The sequence below is a fragment of the Rhamphochromis sp. 'chilingali' genome, assembly GCF_963969265.1.
Source record: "Rhamphochromis sp. 'chilingali' genome assembly, chromosome: 21".
Lineage (NCBI taxonomy): Eukaryota > Metazoa > Chordata > Actinopteri > Cichliformes > Cichlidae > Rhamphochromis > Rhamphochromis sp. 'chilingali'.
Window position 1 is genome coordinate 22,667,338 of NC_137949.1, and position 19,501 is coordinate 22,686,838.

Genomic DNA, 19,501 nt, shown 5'->3' on the forward strand with positions numbered 1-19,501 from the left:
TGGATAAATAATCTGGGGCTTGGCCATTTAGTGCGCTGTACGTTAAAACAATAATTTTAAAACGAATTCTAAAATCTATTGGGAGCCAATGTAAAGAACATAAAATAGGAGTGATGTGAGCTCGCTTGCTAGAGCAAGTTAGTAGTCTGGCTGCTGCGTTTTGTATAGCTTGGAGGCGAGAAAGTGATGATTTATCCAAGCTGGTAAACAGGGAATTATAATAATCTAAACGCGATGACACAAATGCATGGACAATTTTTTCCAGTTCAGCTAAGGAGACCATATGTTGCAGTTTAGAAATATTCCTTAAATGAAAGAAACAGGAACAAGACAGAGATTTTACGTGTATATGACTAGTTAGGAGTGAGAACGTGTTGATGTAGCATGTAGTGGAGGTGGAACTCCTTTCTAAAGCTTTTCTAACATCAGCTACAATCAACAAACAACAACAAAACAAACTGGATGAGCAGGATTCCAGTGAACTTACTGTGATCATGGGTAATGCTGCAAACCTTTATCACATTTTCACAGAAAAGAAACTAAATATATATCCTCCTTTAAAAAAAACACACAATGAAACACAGACATACTTATTTATGATAAGATCCACAGAGAGAGAGCCAAGCACGTACACAACATAGCATTGATGAGAAAAGAGTAAGAATATACAATCACAGGTTTACATAAGTACACAGTTGCGACTGAGGCCCTGATCAAATGTTCAAATAAACTGATCATAAAGTCTGTGTCTCTGTTTTATTTCAGGGAGTGCTGAGGAGGGTCTAACATGAAGTCACAGTCGTGCTCTCTGGACAAGATGTGGCTCATTTTCTCACATTTGTACAGCTTTTGGGATGTCAGAGTGCTGCACTCATCAATGCATTTGACTTCATCAACTTCAACTTCATCTTCAGGTGTGTGTGAGAAACCAACTCACCATAAACTGTTGAACTGCATGCCAGTGAAACAGAGACATTTTTGTTATTTGTGTGTGTCAGAGAAGATGAATGTTTCAGCGCTTCTCTTTACATTTCCCTTAAATACACAACTTTGTGTGTGTTTGTGACACTGACTCAACTGTCATCCCCTTTTCTCCTGTACAGCTAGTGCACATCTATAAAGGAGAATCAGAAAAATAAAACTTTTTTTTCTTAATGTGTCACTTACTCTCTATGGTACAGATCTGGGTCCACTCTGCAGTCATTCGACCCTCCAGTACTAACTAGAGATGGCACGATACCATGTCCGAGACGATACTGATATCATAAATTTGGATACCGATATGAATCCGATATAGTGTTTTTTCAATCAATAAAACAGTTTATTTAAAATCTTGCTGCTTTTTGTATAAAAAAATGGTAAATGGCCTGTATTTGTATAGCGCTTTACTATGGACCACAAAGCGTTTTACACTACATTTTGTCATCCACCCATTCACACACACATTCGCACACTGGTGATGGCAGCTACATTGTAGCCACAGCCACCCTGGGGCGCACTGACAAAGGCGAGGCTGCCGGACACTGGTGCCACCGGGCCCTCTGACCACCACCAGTAGGCAACGGGTGAAGTGTCTTGCCCAACGACACAACGACCGAGACTGTTGGAGCCGGGACTCGAACCAGCAACCTGCTCAATCAACGTAATCAACTTTAATTTAATGCATGTATAAAAAATTGAACCGAAATCGATTATATTCCTACAATAATTAAATAGATTCAAAATCTTTCTACAACAGAACTGCAGACTGCACAGATGGCACCTTCCCAAAGGAAAAAGTACTACAGCTTACTAGGGTATATTAGACTTAATAGTTACTATATACAGTAATGGATTTCTATACATTTTACATCAGATTAAAACTTTGGTTGTAAGATTCAGATAACTATTTATTAAAAGCTAGACATTTTAAATGAAAATAAGAAAGAAAGATATTTCTTTGTGCCCCCCTTTCCCTGTTGATGCCCCACCTGCCCCCCTGGCAAAACTTTGCTAGACAAACTTGCTTTAGTTCTTGGGATAACTTTCTGGGAGATGAAATATTGGTTTGGTAGCGAGGCTCCAAATGCTCAACCCGACTGCCGACAGGTCTCGCACGCCACAGCTGCTCTATCACGTGAGGCATACTGCTAAGGTTATGAGCTGAGTTACGCTATGGGATATTTAATGGATCGGATTACATTTTTTATTTCTCTCCGATATCCGATCCAGTAATTTAGGTCAGTATCGAACCGATACCGATACGTAATATCGGATCGGTCCATACCTAGTATTACCACGGGAGATTCAACCTGTTCGGACTCTCTCGTTGGTAAGTGTGCAGGACTGTACCAGCTGTAGTTGATGGTTTTCCTTCGAGCAATTCTTTAATGTTTCCTTTTCATCAGCAATGAAGTTTTGTTGATGGTTTTCATTTGCTTTAGCAGCTTTGCCAGAAGTTAAATCTTTATTGAAATCCAGTTTTAGGTTTTTATCTGCATTGACTTTTCTCCCCTGAAGGTTCAGTTAGTTTGATGGAGTCCATAAAAGGTTTAAAGGCACTTACTGGGATTTCTAAAATATCCAGATTTTACGAATTATAGACAAAATTTATATACAGTATAATTATGATCATTTACAGTATAATTGATTGCTTTATTTATTATTTATTCATGTATTGAAATATAAGAAGCAGAACAGTGGAGGCAATCAAAACACTCGCTCACAGAGAAAGAAGGATGAGGGCTTTTACTGGATGTGACTGAACTGTTCAAAAAAAGAAATGGATCAAGAACACAAGAAGCATGATGGAGAAATCATGTCTGCTGTGGCTGCTCATAGGAACTCTGTAATGGTCCTCTCTCTCTTGTTTCTCTATATCAAACATCCGGTTTGCGTAGGAGGTAAACAAGACAGCTGTTTCCTCCTTTCTCTGCTTGAACCCCATCAGTCTGTGTCCTGGAAGTTACTGCTTTTCTCTATTGTTTTGTTAAATGTCAAACTTTGAGGTAATCTGGATGTCGTTTCTCTTTAGCTCTGACCTGTCCTCTGTACTGGGTGCAAGCCAGCACCAGCAAGGTGTTCCTAAGTAGGGCTGGGTTTCGTCACTGATTTCTAGAATCGATTCAATTCCAATTCACAAGTTCCCGAATCGATTCAATCTAGGATTCAATTCAATTCGATTTGATTTGAATCAGGAAAATTTTGCCTCAGACAGTCAGAAATATTATAATTCAGACACATTCAGTACATTTCTATATTTTTATATCTATAAATAGAAATCTGACACTTGCAAGACTTCAGCAAAGGTGTATAAGCATCACAGCAGATGCCTTTGTGTCAAAGAGGATAAAACAGAGAAAAACATGAAGGTGATTTTCCTGGCCTGGGATTTTGTAAAAATATTCTGCAGTAGATCAAAAACGAAAGAAAACCATTAATCAACATATGAACATTACCTGATGCTGCTGAAGTGAAGCAGAGCAAAGTTACAAAGGTTTTATTAGAGACACAGCTGAGCGTTTGCAATTTTGCATAATTTTAAAAAGTTTAAATTTGTTGAGAAGCCCATTGAACAGCAGAAATGGGGCTTTTTTTTGGAAGTAAGTAAAAGGAAAAAAAACAGTGTCTGACAGAGCTGTAAACAACTTGTGCGTAACAAGCAAGTGAATAATGCAGAAAACAGATTTTTAGACGGGAAACTGTTCTTGGAGTATACACAGAGAGAGAGAGAGAGAGAGAGAGAGAAAGCTGTGCATGAAGTGATTTTTACCGTGGTGGAAGCAAAACAGCGAAACTAAGGGAATTCATGACGATGTTTATGTGAAGTGTAGTTTGGATCTTCTTTTGCTGTTGGTTCAGTCAATATTGTTTGGAGAGAGATCAAACCTGCAGCTTCATAATCACAAGAAGAGCGTAAACACAAAGCGCGGACCCGCCGACGGATCAGAATCAGTGAGTTTTCAGCCATGACCGTGTCATCGGGTGAGAAAGACGACATCTCACTGACCCATCGGCAAACATGCAACCTCCACACAGAAAGACCCCGGCCTGATGTTGGAATTGAACTCAGGACCTTCTTGCTATGCAGCAACAGTGCTAACCACAGTGCTGCCTTGGTTACAAAACATGTTCACTAAAATTAAAAAGCAATTGTTGAAGAGATAAAATGGTCCTTTCTCGTTTTTATAAATATGATTTTTAACTTACAGTTATTATGCATTTCTTGTATAAAATAAAAAAGATAAAATGTGAGTTACTGCTAATTGTTGTATGTTTATGTAATAACAAATCCCATTCACATTTAAACACTGAATTTAGGCTTGGACATTATATTTAACACTTAGTGTGGAGTTGTCATGTTTTCCCTGACAATTCTCTCTGGACACTCCAGCTTCCTCCTACAGTCCAAAGACACACATGTTACTCCTAAAGTGGCTGCATATCTGTGTACGTGTGCTGACCCTGTAACAGACCTGTGACCTATCCAGGATGTATCCTGCTTTTCACACATCAAAGTTGGGATAGGTTGATAGGTAGCGTTGGCTGAGGAAATCCAAATCATGTGACGTCACCCTGAGATGCTTCTGAGAAACAAACTCACTAATAAGCTGTTGAACTGCATGCCAGTCAAACAGATACGTTTACTGTGTTTGTGTTTCAGAGATGATGAAAGTTTCCGCGTTCCTCTTTACATTTTCCATTAGTACACACCCATCCTGACATTCCTCCTGTCAGTCAGCTCTCTGGGTGGAAGAGAACAAAACACATAAATAAATGTTTAAGACAGGAGCTACTTAAACTGTTAATGTTCCTTTATTTGTTTTGCACACAGGTTTATCATTAAAAATCTTACCAACAATGACATAAACTACTTATCTTTATAATCTTTATAGAGAAATAAATAAAGTTGAAATTCGTATGTATTTCTTATGCCCAGCAGCAAAGCCAGACTGTGACTTTAGGCCTGTCTTCTTACAATTACTTGTGTGTGTGTGTGTGTGTTCTGAGTTTTCATCAGAGCCAGAGGTCAGCTACTCTTCACTGAAGTTTTCCACCAGTCCCACCACATTACACAATATGACACACATTAGCTGGTTCAGTGTTTAAATGCTGTAGGCCACAAATGATGCATTTTTCTGATTATTACAGATACAAACACTTTTTATCCCCTCCTTGAATCGCCACCTTATCGTGGTGGAGGGGTTTGTGTGTCCCAGGGATCCCAGGGGCTATGTTGTCTGGGGGCTTTTGCCCCCTGGTAGGGTCTCCCATGGCAAATTGGTCCTGGGTGAGGGACCCGACAAAGGCAAGGCAAGTTTATTTGTATAGCACAATTCAACAACAAGGTGATTCAAAGTGCTTTACAGAGACATTAGAAACAAAAACAAATAAAAAGCATGATTTAAAATTGATTAAAACAAGCAAATAAACTAACTAACTAATTAACAAACAAACAAACAAACAAAACAGTATATAAAATCAAAACAGATAAAATCAGAACAGTAGATAAAATCAGTAGTTAAATGTAAGTTTTGAAATTTAAGCTTAAAAGTGTGGATTTGGTGCTTTATTCAAATGCAGCTGAGAACAGGTGAGTCTTCAACCTGGATTTAAATAAACTGAGTGTTTCAGCTGATCTGAGGCTTTCTGGGAGTTTGTTCCAGATATAAGGAGCATAAAAGCTGAATGCAGCTTCTCCGTGTCTGGTTCTGACTCTGGGAACTGATAAAAGACCGGATCCAGATGACCTGAGGGATCTGGAAGGTTCATACTGGGTCAGGAGGTCATTGATGTATTTTGGTCCTAAACCATTCAGAGCTTTATAGGCCAGCATCAGAACTTTAAAGTCTATCCTCTGACGGACAGGCAGCCAGTGTAAAGACCTCAGAGCTGGACTGATGTGGTCCACTTTTTTGGTCTTAGTGAGGACTCGAGCAGCAGAGTTCTGAATGAGCTGTAGTTGTCTGACTGATTTTTTAGGTAGACCTGTAAAGATGCTGTTACAGTAATCAAGCCTACTAAAGATGAATGCATGGACTAGTTTTTCCAGGTCCTGTTTAGACATCAGATCTTTTATCCTTGAAATATTCTTGAGGTGATAGTATGCTGACTTTGTTATTGTCTTAATGTGTTTTTCTAAGTTTAGGTCTGCATCCATCACTACACCCAGATTTCTCGCCTGGTTTGTGGTTTTTAGATGTATAGATTGAAGTTCTCTGGTGACCTGTAATCGTTTTTCTTTGGCACCAAAGACTATTACCTCAGTTTTGTTTTTGTTTAGCTGGAGAAAATTGTGGCACAACCAGTCATTGATTTCCTCAATGCATTTACCAAGAGCCTGCACAGGGCCTTGGTCTCCTGGTGACATTGTGATATATATTTGTGTGTCATCTGCATAGCTGTGATAGTTTATTTTGTTGTTGTTTATAATCTGTGCCAGTGGGAGCATGTAGATGTTAAACAGAAGGGGTCCCAAGATAGAACCTTGGGGAACTCCACATGTGATACTTGTCTGCTCAGATGTGAAGTTACCTATTGATACAAAGTATTTCCTGTTTTCTAAGTATGTTTTGAACCAGTTTAGTACAGTTCCTGAAAGACCTGTCCAGTTCTCCAGTCGTTTGAGTAATATGTTGTGGTCAACTGTATCAAATGCTGCACTGAGATCCAGTAAAACTAAGACTGACATTTTTCCACTGTCTGTATTCAGACATATGTCATTAAACACTTTGGTCAGAGCGGTTTCAGTGCTGTGGTTCTGTCTAAAACCTGACTGGAAGGCATCATAGCAATTATTCTGTTTTAAGTAATTGAGCTGTTGAGAAACTGCTTTTTCAATGATCTTACTTAAAAACGGGAGATTTGAGATCGGCCTGTAGTTGTTCATTTGTGTCTTGTCAAGATTGTCCTTTTTCAGTATAGGTTTAATTACAGCAGTTTTTAGTGATTCTGGAAACACACCTGATAATAAAGAAAAGTTGACGATCTGTAACATGTCTGACTCTAAAGTCTTTGAGACCTTTTTGAAAAAACTTGTTGGCAGGACATCTAAACAGCAGGAGTAGGAGTTCAGTTGACCTAAGATGTCCTCCAGGTCTTTGCTGTTAATAGGTTTAAACTGTTTCATGGTATTTAAACAGTTTTTTGGTGGACACAGTACATATCCTGGATCTGCTGTTGATGTACCAATAGCTTGTCTAATTTTTTGGATTTTTTCTGTGAAGAATTTGGCAAAGTCATTGCAGGCCATGGTCGAATGAAGTTCAGCTGCCACTGACACAGGAGGGTTTGTTAGCCTGTCAACTGTAGAAAATAAGACCCGAGCATTATGGCTGTTTTTAGTGATGATGTCAGAGAAGTAGGACCTTCTTGCACTCCTCAGTTGTAAATTATAATTGTGAAGTTTCTCTTTATAAATGTCATAATGAACCTGGAGGTTTGTTTTTCTCCATCTGCGCTCAGCTTTCCTACACTCTCTTTTTTCATTTTTGTGGAGGTTTGCTGTTTGTGGAGTTTCTCCATGGAGACTTTTTCCTTCCAGAGATAACCTTCACCTTAATGGGAGCAATAGTGTCCATTACATTTAACATGTTAGCATTGAAGCTATTGACGAGCTCATTGACTGACCCTCTGGACAGGTCAGGTGTTAATGGGAAGACCTGGTTAAAAATTGCACTACTGTGTTCAGTTATACACCGTTTTGTGATCACTGTTGTTGATATATTTGTGTGGGCTGAGATTTTACTTTCAAAGAAAACACAGTAATGATCAGACATGCCCACATCAGACACAGTAACCTTCGAAATGCTCAGGCCTTTGGAGATCAGTAGGTCGAGAGTGTGTCCTCTATTATGTGTGGCCTCTGTTACATGTTGAGTCAGCCCAAAGTTGCCCAGAATGTTACTCAGGTCTTTAGTCCCTTTGTCCTGAGGGTTGTCCACATGGATGTTAAAATCCCCAACAATAATTACACAGTCAACATCAACACAGATCACAGACAGCAGTTCACTGAGGTCATTAAAAAAGTCTGTGCAGTATTTGGGAGACCTGTAAACATTAAGAAACACAACTTTGGATGGGGCCTTCAGCTGTAAAGCCACATATTCAAAAGACTGAAAACTTCCAGGAGATAGCTGCTTACATTGAAATGATTCATTAAATAAGACAGCAACCCCTCCTCCTCTCCTGCTCACCCTGGCCTCACTGATAAAACTGTAGTTAGGAGGGGTCGTCTCGATGAGAACAGCTCCACTGTTACTTTGGTCCAACCAAGTTTCAGTTAAAAACATAAAATCAAGGCTGTGCTCAGTGATTAAATCATTAATTAAAAATGTTTTCCCAGCTAAAGATCTAACGTTTAATAAAGCCAACTTAAGTGTTTTAGAGGTATTACTTGTCCCCTCGTGTTTGGGAGCAGTCTGTGGCACACAAGGTATGTTTACTATGTTTAAAGATCTTTTAGAGTGCATCTCTCTGTGTTTTGACCAGGCCACATGTCTCCTTCTGTCACTTAAAAGTACAGAGATTTTAAAACCTTCTAGTAAACAGGGTCCCAGCTTCTCCTGGGAAAAGTCACCACTGCCATAATCCTCACAGCCCGGACCCTTCACACATCACACATCAGACTGCGGAGACAGAGCATGAAGATGGTAAGGAGGAACTAAGGGGGGCGAGGCTGGGCGACCATGGCCTGCAATGACTTTGCCAAATTCTTCACAGAAAAAATCCAAAAAATTAGACAAGCTATTGGTACATCAACAGCAGATCCAGGATATGTACTGTGTCCACCAAAAAACTGTTTAAATACCATGAAACAGTTTAAACCTATTAACAGCAAAGACCTGGAGGACATCTTAGGTCAACTGAACTCCTACTCCTGCTGTTTAGATGTCCTGCCAACAAGTTTTTTCAAAAAGGTCTCAAAGACTTTAGAGTCAGACATGTTACAGATCGTCAACTTTTCTTTATTATCAGGTGTGTTTCCAGAATCACTAAAAACTGCTGTAATTAAACCTATACTGAAAAAGGACAATCTTGACAAGACACAAATGAACAACTACAGGCCGATCTCAAATCTCCCGTTTTTAAGTAAGATCATTGAAAAAGCAGTTTCTCAACAGCTCAATTACTTAAAACAGAATAATTGCTATGATGCCTTCCAGTCAGGTTTTAGACAGAACCACAGCACTGAAACCGCTCTGACCAAAGTGTTTAATGACATATGTCTGAATACAGACAGTGGAAAAATGTCAGTCTTAGTTTTACTGGATCTCAGTGCAGCATTTGATACAGTTGACCACAACATATTACTCAAACGACTGGAGAACTGGACAGGTCTTTCAGGAACTGTACTAAACTGGTTCAAAACATACTTAGAAAACAGGAAATACTTTGTATCAATAGGTAACTTCACATCTGAGCAGACAAGTATCACATGTGGAGTTCCCCAAGGTTCTATCTTGGGACCCCTTCTGTTTAACATCTACATGCTCCCACTGGCACAGATTATAAACAACAACAAAATAAACTATCACAGCTATGCAGATGACACACAAATATATATCACAATGTCACCAGGAGACCAAGGCCCTGTGCAGGCTCTTGGTAAATGCATTGAGGAAATCAATGACTGGTTGTGCCACAATTTTCTCCAGCTAAACAAAAACAAAACTGAGGTAATAGTCTTTGGTGCCAAAGAAAAACGATTACAGGTCACCAGAGAACTTCAATCTATACATCTAAAAACCACAAACCAGGCGAGAAATCTGGGTGTAGTGATGGATGCAGACCTAAACTTAGAAAAACACATTAAGACAATAACAAAGTCAGCATACTATCACCTCAAGAATATTTCAAGGATAAAAGATCTGATGTCTAAACAGGACCTGGAAAAACTAGTCCATGCATTCATCTTTAGTAGGCTTGATTACTGTAACAGCATCTTTACAGGTCTACCTAAAAAATCAGTCAGACAACTACAGCTCATTCAGAACTCTGCTGCTCGAGTCCTCACTAAGACCAAAAAAGTGGACCACATCAGTCCAGCTCTGAGGTCTTTACACTGGCTGCCTGTCCGTCAGAGGATAGACTTTAAAGTTCTGATGCTGGCCTATAAAGCTCTGAATGGTTTAGGACCAAAATACATCAATGACCTCCTGACCCAGTATGAACCTTCCAGATCCCTCAGGTCATCTGGATCCGGTCTTTTATCAGTTCCCAGAGTCAGAACCAGACACGGAGAAGCTGCATTCAGCTTTTATGCTCCTTATATCTGGAACAAACTCCCAGAAAGCCTCAGATCAGCTGAAACACTCAGTTTATTTAAATCCAGGTTGAAGACTCACCTGTTCTCAGCTGCATTTGAATAAAGCACCAAATCCACACTTTTAAGCTTAAATTTCAAAACTTACATTTAACTACTGATTTTATCTACTGTTCTGATTTTATCTGTTTTGATTTTATATACTGTTTTGTTTGTTTGTTAATTAGTTAGTTAGTTTATTTGCTTGTTTTAATCAATTTTAAATCATGCTTTTTATTTGTTTTTGTTTCTAATGTCTCTGTAAAGCACTTTGAATCACCTTGTTGTTGAATTGTGCTATACAAATAAACTTGCCTTGCCTTTGTCGGGTCCCTCACCCAGGACCAATTTGCCATGGGAGACCCTACCAGGGGGCAAAAGCCCCCAGACAACATAGCCCCTGGGATCCCTGGGACACACAAACCCCTCCACCACGATAAGGTGGCGATTCAAGGAGGGGATAAAAAGTGTTTGTATCTGTAATAATCAGAAAAATGCATCATTTGTGGCCTACAGCATTTAAACACTGAACCAGCTAATGTGTGTCATATTGTGTAATGTGGTGGGACTGGTGGAAAACTTCAGTGAAGAGTAGCTGACCTCTGGCTCTGATGAAAACTCAGAACACACACACACACACACAAGTAATTGTAAGAAGACAGGCCTAAAGTCACAGTCTGGCTTTGCTGCTGGGCATAAGAAATACATACGAATTTCAACTTTATTTATTTCTCTATAAAGATTATAAAGATAAGTAGTTTATGTCATTGTTGGTAAGATTTTTAATGATAAACCTGTGTGCAAAACAAATAAAGGAACATTAACAGTTTAAGTAGCTCCTGTCTTAAACATTTATTTATGTGTTTTGTTCTCTTCCACCCAGAGAGCTGACTGACAGGAGGAATGTCAGGATGGGTGTGTACTAATGGAAAATGTAAAGAGGAACGCGGAAACTTTCATCATCTCTGAAACACAAACACAGTAAACGTATCTGTTTGACTGGCATGCAGTTCAACAGCTTATTAGTGAGTTTGTTTCTCAGAAGCATCTCAGGGTGACGTCACATGATTTGGATTTCCTCAGCCAACGCTACCTATCAACCTATCCCAACTTTGATGTGTGAAAAGCAGGATACATCCTGGATAGGTCACAGGTCTGTTACAGGGTCAGCACACGTACACAGATATGCAGCCACTTTAGGAGTAACATGTGTGTCTTTGGACTGTAGGAGGAAGCTGGAGTGTCCAGAGAGAATTGTCAGGGAAAACATGACAACTCCACACTAAGTGTTAAATATAATGTCCAAGCCTAAATTCAGTGTTTAAATGTGAATGGGATTTGTTATTACATAAACATACAACAATTAGCAGTAACTCACATTTTATCTTTTTTATTTTATACAAGAAATGCATAATAACTGTAAGTTAAAAATCATATTTATAAAAACGAGAAAGGACCATTTTATCTCTTCAACAATTGCTTTTTAATTTTAGTGAACATGTTTTGTAACCAAGGCAGCACTGTGGTTAGCACTGTTGCTGCACAGCAAGAAGGTCCTGAGTTCAATTCCAACATCAGGCCGGGGTCTTTCTGTGTGGAGGTTGCATGTTTGCCGATGGGTCAGTGAGATGTCGTCTTTCTCACCCGATGACACGGTCATGGCTGAAAACTCACTGATTCTGATCCGTCGGCGGGTCCGCGCTTTGTGTTTACGCTCTTCTTGTGATTATGAAGCTGCAGGTTTGATCTCTCTCCAAACAATATTGACTGAACCAACAGCAAAAGAAGATCCAAACTACACTTCACATAAACATCGTCATGAATTCCCTTAGTTTCGCTGTTTTGCTTCCACCACGGTAAAAATCACTTCATGCACAGCTTTCTCTCTCTCTCTCTCTCTCTCTCTCTCTCTGTGTATACTCCAAGAACAGTTTCCCGTCTAAAAATCTGTTTTCTGCATTATTCACTTGCTTGTTACGCACAAGTTGTTTACAGCTCTGTCAGACACTGTTTTTTTTCCTTTTACTTACTTCCAAAAAAAGCCCCATTTCTGCTGTTCAATGGGCTTCTCAACAAATTTAAACTTTTTAAAATTATGCAAAATTGCAAACGCTCAGCTGTGTCTCTAATAAAACCTTTGTAACTTTGCTCTGCTTCACTTCAGCAGCATCAGGTAATGTTCATATGTTGATTAATGGTTTTCTTTCGTTTTTGATCTACTGCAGAATATTTTTACAAAATCCCAGGCCAGGAAAATCACCTTCATGTTTTTCTCTGTTTTATCCTCTTTGACACAAAGGCATCTGCTGTGATGCTTATACACCTTTGCTGAAGTCTTGCAAGTGTCAGATTTCTATTTATAGATATAAAAATATAGAAATGTACTGAATGTGTCTGAATTATAATATTTCTGACTGTCTGAGGCAAAATTTTCCTGATTCAAATCAAATCGAATTGAATTGAATCCTAGATTGAATCGATTCGGGAACTTGTGAATTGGAATTGAATCGATTCTAGAAATCAGTGACGAAACCCAGCCCTACTTAGGAACACCTTGCTGGTGCTGGCTTGCACCCAGTACAGAGGACAGGTCAGAGCTAAAGAGAAACGACATCCAGATTACCTCAAAGTTTGACATTTAACAAAACAATAGAGAAAAGCAGTAACTTCCAGGACACAGACTGATGGGGTTCAAGCAGAGAAAGGAGGAAACAGCTGTCTTGTTTACCTCCTACGCAAACCGGATGTTTGATATAGAGAAACAAGAGAGAGAGGACCATTACAGAGTTCCTATGAGCAGCCACAGCAGACATGATTTCTCCATCATGCTTCTTGTGTTCTTGATCCATTTCTTTTTTTGAACAGTTCAGTCACATCCAGTAAAAGCCCTCATCCTTCTTTCTCTGTGAGCGAGTGTTTTGATTGCCTCCACTGTTCTGCTTCTTATATTTCAATACATGAATAAATAATAAATAAAGCAATCAATTATACTGTAAATGATCATAATTATACTGTATATAAATTTTGTCTATAATTCGTAAAATCTGGATATTTTAGAAATCCCAGTAAGTGCCTTTAAACCTTTTATGGACTCCATCAAACTAACTGAACCTTCAGGGGAGAAAAGTCAATGCAGATAAAAACCTAAAACTGGATTTCAATAAAGATTTAACTTCTGGCAAAGCTGCTAAAGCAAATGAAAACCATCAACAAAACTTCATTGCTGATGAAAAGGAAACATTAAAGAATTGCTCGAAGGAAAACCATCAACTACAGCTGGTACAGTCCTGCACACTTACCAATGAGAGAGTCCGAACAGGTTGAATCTCCCGTGGTAATACTAGGTATGGACCGATCCGATATTACGTATCGGTATCGGTTCGATACTGACCTAAATTACTGGATCGGATATCGGAGAGAAATAAAAAATGTAATCCGATCCATTAAATATCCCATAGCGTAACTCAGCTCATAACCTTAGCAGTATGCCTCACGTGATAGAGCAGCTGTGGCGTGCGAGACCTGTCGGCAGTCGGGTTGAGCATTTGGAGCCTCGCTACCAAACCAATATTTCATCTCCCAGAAAGTTATCCCAAGAACTAAAGCAAGTTTGTCTAGCAAAGTTTTGCCAGGGGGGCAGGTGGGGCATCAACAGGGAAAGGGGGGCACAAAGAAATATCTTTCTTTCTTATTTTCATTTAAAATGTCTAGCTTTTAATAAATAGTTATCTGAATCTTACAACCAAAGTTTTAATCTGATGTAAAATGTATAGAAATCCATTACTGTATATAGTAACTATTAAGTCTAATATACCCTAGTAAGCTGTAGTACTTTTTCCTTTGGGAAGGTGCCATCTGTGCAGTCTGCAGTTCTGTTGTAGAAAGATTTTGAATCTATTTAATTATTGTAGGAATATAATCGATTTCGGTTCAATTTTTTATACATGCATTAAATTAAAGTTGATTACGTTGATTGAGCAGGTTGCTGGTTCGAGTCCCGGCTCCAACAGTCTCGGTCGTTGTGTCGTTGGGCAAGACACTTCACCCGTTGCCTACTGGTGGTGGTCAGAGGGCCCGGTGGCACCAGTGTCCGGCAGCCTCGCCTTTGTCAGTGCGCCCCAGGGTGGCTGTGGCTACAATGTAGCTGCCATCACCAGTGTGCGAATGTGTGTGTGAATGGGTGGATGACAAAATGTAGTGTAAAACGCTTTGTGGTCCATAGTAAAGCGCTATACAAATACAGGCCATTTACCATTTTTTTATACAAAAAGCAGCAAGATTTTAAATAAACTGTTTTATTGATTGAAAAAACACTATATCGGATTCATATCGGTATCCAAATTTATGATATCAGTATCGTCTCGGACATGGTATCGTGCCATCTCTAGTTAGTACTGGAGGGTCGAATGACTGCAGAGTGGACCCAGATCTGTACCATAGAGAGTAAGTGACACATTAAGAAAAAAAAGTTTTATTTTTCTGATTCTCCTTTATAGATGTGCACTAGCTGTACAGGAGAAAAGGGGATGACAGTTGAGTCAGTGTCACAAACACACACAAAGTTGTGTATTTAAGGGAAATGTAAAGAGAAGCGCTGAAACATTCATCTTCTCTGACACACACAAATAACAAAAATGTCTCTGTTTCACTGGCATGCAGTTCAACAGTTTATGGTGAGTTGGTTTCTCACACACACCTGAAGATGAAGTTGAAGTTGATGAAGTCAAATGCATTGATGAGTGCAGCACTCTGACATCCCAAAAGCTGTACAAATGTGAGAAAATGAGCCACATCTTGTCCAGAGAGCACGACTGTGACTTCATGTTAGACCCTCCTCAGCACTCCCTGAAATAAAACAGAGACACAGACTTTATGATCAGTTGAACATTTGATCAGGGCCTCAGTCACAACTGTGTACTTATGTAAACCTGTGATTGTATATTCTTACTCTTTTCTCATCAATGCTATGTTGTGTACGTGCTTGGCTCTCTCTCTGTGGATCTTATCATAAATAAGTATGTCTGTGTTTCATTGTGTGTTTTTTTTAAAGGAGGATATATATTTAGTTTCTTTTCTGTGAAAATGTGATAAAGGTTTGCAGCATTACCCATGATCACAGTAAGTTCACTGGAATCCTGCTCATCCAGTTTGTTTTGTTGTTGTTTGTTGATTGTAGCTGATGTTAGAAAAGCTTTAGAAAGGAGTTCCACCTCCACTACATGCTACATCAACACGTTCTCACTCCTAACTAGTCATATACACGTAAAATCTCTGTCTTGTTCCTGTTTCTTTCATTTAAGGAATATTTCTAAACTGCAACATATGGTCTCCTTAGCTGAACTGGAAAAAATTGTCCATGCATTTGTGTCATCGCGTTTAGATTATTATAATTCCCTGTTTACCAGCTTGGATAAATCATCACTTTCTCGCCTCCAAGCTATACAAAACGCAGCAGCCAGACTACTAACTTGCTCTAGCAAGCGAGCTCACATCACTCCTATTTTATGTTCTTTACATTGGCTCCCAATAGATTTTAGAATTCGTTTTAAAATTATTGTTTTAACGTACAGCGCACTAAATGGCCAAGCCCCAGATTATTTATCCAAGCTTCTCACAAAATACACTACTGCTCGCCGTCTCCGCTCACAGACTAAGAGTTTGTTTGTTTCTCCCAGAACACGTCTGAAGACGAAAGGGGTCTGTGGCACCAATGCTGTGGAAAAGTCTACCTCTACAACTACGTTTGGTTGACTCTGTGGAATCTTTTAAAAAGCAGTTAAAAACTTTACTGTTCAAACAAGCTTTCTGTTGACCAATGCTTTTTACATTTTTATATTTTTAATTTACATTTAAACTCTATATTGTGTATATTGTGCAGCTGATTGACTGAGCAATGTCATGACGTGTGTGTACTGATGGAAAATATAAAGAGGAACACGGAAACATTCATCATCTCTGACACAGTAGAAATATCTGTTTGACCGGCAGTTCAACAGCTTATTAGTAAGTTTGTTTCTCATTATTATTTGTAAATATGTGTACAAATGGTTGGTTTTTTGTACTGTTTTTATCAATAAATCTCAGCAACAAAGGACAAACACCCATGTGTGTTGATTTCTCCCTAAGATGGCAAACTGAAACACTCCAAGTTGGTGACTTTTGGAGATTTATTTCCCTGGATGATTGAGAATGCATCAAGATGAAACACAAAAGGAAGTTCACAGCTTTTAGCAGCTCCCCCACCCCCTCATCCACACACCCCCACTCCCCTCCCTCCTGAATTCCTTTTTAACTACCTAATATACATATGAATGACTAGCCAATTTAGCTTCCACTTGGCTGAAGCTAAAGCTTAGCTAAAAGCCTACCAGCCATTTGGCTGGTGGCGGGTTTTATAGGTAGAAAGGTAGAAGCCTGGGACTCCTAGTGTTAAACTTATCAAATTATTGTCATAGATACGAACCTATTGATTGAAACAGAATAATCCATTGAAGCCTCCATCATCATCATCCACAATCACTGTTACTGTTCAGATTATTTTATCTCTGTTTTCCTCCAGAATGTTTTGAAAATCAGCATTTGATCAACAGACTTTTTAAAAGTTTATTTTGATCCTATTATTTACGTGTGTAATTGCATTTTTATTGAAATTATGACAGGAAAACCCTCAATCAAATTGTATCTTTGATATCTAATAATAATATTAACAATAATGTTACATATGTAATATGTACACAATAATATTGTGCAAACAAACAAGAAAAATAGCAAAAAATGTCAAATTTTTTAATACCCTGTATATAAAAACCACATATGACCACAACTCCAAATGTGCAATTGTCACTGCATCTAAACATGACATATTACAAAAAGGTAGAAACATACAATATACAATATGTTCTGAAGCTGGTACTGGTGTAGTTAACTTTGCTTTAGGCTCCCATACACAGTAGGTGTTACTTACTTTACGTGCAGTGCAGTATTACTTTACCTTGTAATATGTTATAATAAGCAAGTCACTTCTATATTTATGAGGATGTAGACAATAATGTTGGCTGATATGTAAAACTATGAGATGTCGAGTGCAGGGAAGATATTATTGATCGATCAGATTGTTTCCTTTCCGACCCTTAAGGAAATAATAGCTCAAACGAAAAATTCCAATTCCCGTCATGATGTGCTCCCTTCTCGCATTATCAAAAACGCCCTGAATATTGTAGGACCCTGGATTTTACTTATAATGAATTCATCACTACTATCAGGCTGCGTCCCTGCTGTGTTCAAACATGCAGTTATCCAACCTGTAATCAAGAAAAGTAATCTTGATCCTAATGTCCTCTCAAACTATAGGCCGGTATCGAAACTCCCTTTTATGGCTAAAGTCTTAGAGAAAATTGTTCTCAAGCAATTGCAATCTTTCTTAGAGGCAAATGGAATCAATGAAAAATTCCAATCTGGTTTTAAACCTCACCACAGTACCGAGACAGCTTTACTGAGAGTTTTTAACGATCTCCTCGTAACTGTTGATACAGGGCGCCCTGTGGTTTTAGTTCTTTTAGACTTGTCCTCTGCTTTTGATACGGTCGACCATGATATTCTCCTTTCAAGACTTGAACATGTAGTTGGCCTTAAAGGCAAAGTACTCTCATGGTTTAAATCATACCTATCCGAGCGGTTTTTCTCTGTCTCTATGGGAAATCACTCCTCTTCCCCCGCACCCCTTCGTTGCGGTGTTCCCCAGGGGTCTGTGTTAAGTCCCACGTTGTTCTCTCTCTATCTGTTACCCCTGGGAAAAATCTTTAGAAATCACAATATCGCTTTTCACTGCTATGCGGATGATATCCAAATCTATTTCCCTTTGGATTTGGATCTTCAATCCCCGCTATTGCCGTTGCTTAATTGTCTGTGTGACGTCAGAGACTGGCTACTGCATAATTCGCTCACCCTCAATGAAAACAAAACAGAAATTATCGTCTTTGGTAGCCACATGCCGTTGAAACAGCTTTCGGAGACTTTAGGTTCCTATGCCAGCCACTTATTGCCCACTGTCAGAAATCTCGGAGTAATGCTGGACAGCTCCCTCAAATTAGATAAGCAAGTGGCTGCAGTGGTAAAAACCAGCTTCTACCAACTACGCCAAATTTCGAAGGCAATGCCTTACCTACGACATAAAGACCTTGAAAGGCTCATTCATGCTTTTATAACCTCTAGACTGGACTACTGTAATTCTCTTTACTTAGGCCTCCAACTCTCTCTTATTCAACGCCTACAATTAGTCCAGAATGCCGCAGCACGCCTTTTAAGCGGCGCTAGAAGACAGGATCATATTACTCCCATTCTAGCTGACCTCCACTGGCTTCCTGTCAAATACCGTATTGTTTTTAAAATTCTTTTATATACTTTTAAAATCTTAAATAACTTGGCACCCAGTTATTTGATTGACCTTCTTAATCTATATATCCCTACAAGGGCACTCAGATCCTCTAATCAGGGGCTTCTAATGCAACCAATGTCTCGATTAAAGACGAAGGGGGATCGGGCCTTTGCTTTCGCTGCACCAAAACTCTGGAACAGCCTACCGGTTGATGTCCGTGTGTCGGAAACTATCCAATCTTTTAAATCTCGGTTAAAAACCCATCTATTTAAGCTCGCTTTTCAAACTACTTAGCTTAATTTTCCCTGATTCATGCCTGTTCTTATATTATTATTTTATAATTTTATTCTTTGTTAACTGTTTTCTCCTGTTGTAAATTGCAAGTATGGTTCGTTTGTGAAGCACTTTGTTGTACTTGTGACTTTTAAATGTGCTATAGAAATAAAATTGAAATTGAAATTGAAATTGAAATGAATGTGTTAGGTACTTAAGCCACAATTAGAGAGTGAAACAGAGACTGACACTGGTTGAAATGTATAGTAAATATTTTATTTTGAACTTTTATGCTGAACTACAAGCTGTGAACTGTGCGATCTCTGCGACCTGTGGTGCCTGGTTTACTGTGTGTAAAACTGCGCAGGTTCCCATGTGTCATCCCACACTTTGCCACTGTCAGGAGAAAAACATAACAAACAACAACGACAACCACACACAAAATAGGACAATTTAGGTTGTGACATATGACAATTTTTTAGGATGAAATATCTTCTATATTCATGTCATGCTTTATACACCTTCATTGTAATATAAATTAATCAAATCAAGTCAGAGAGTATTAATATATG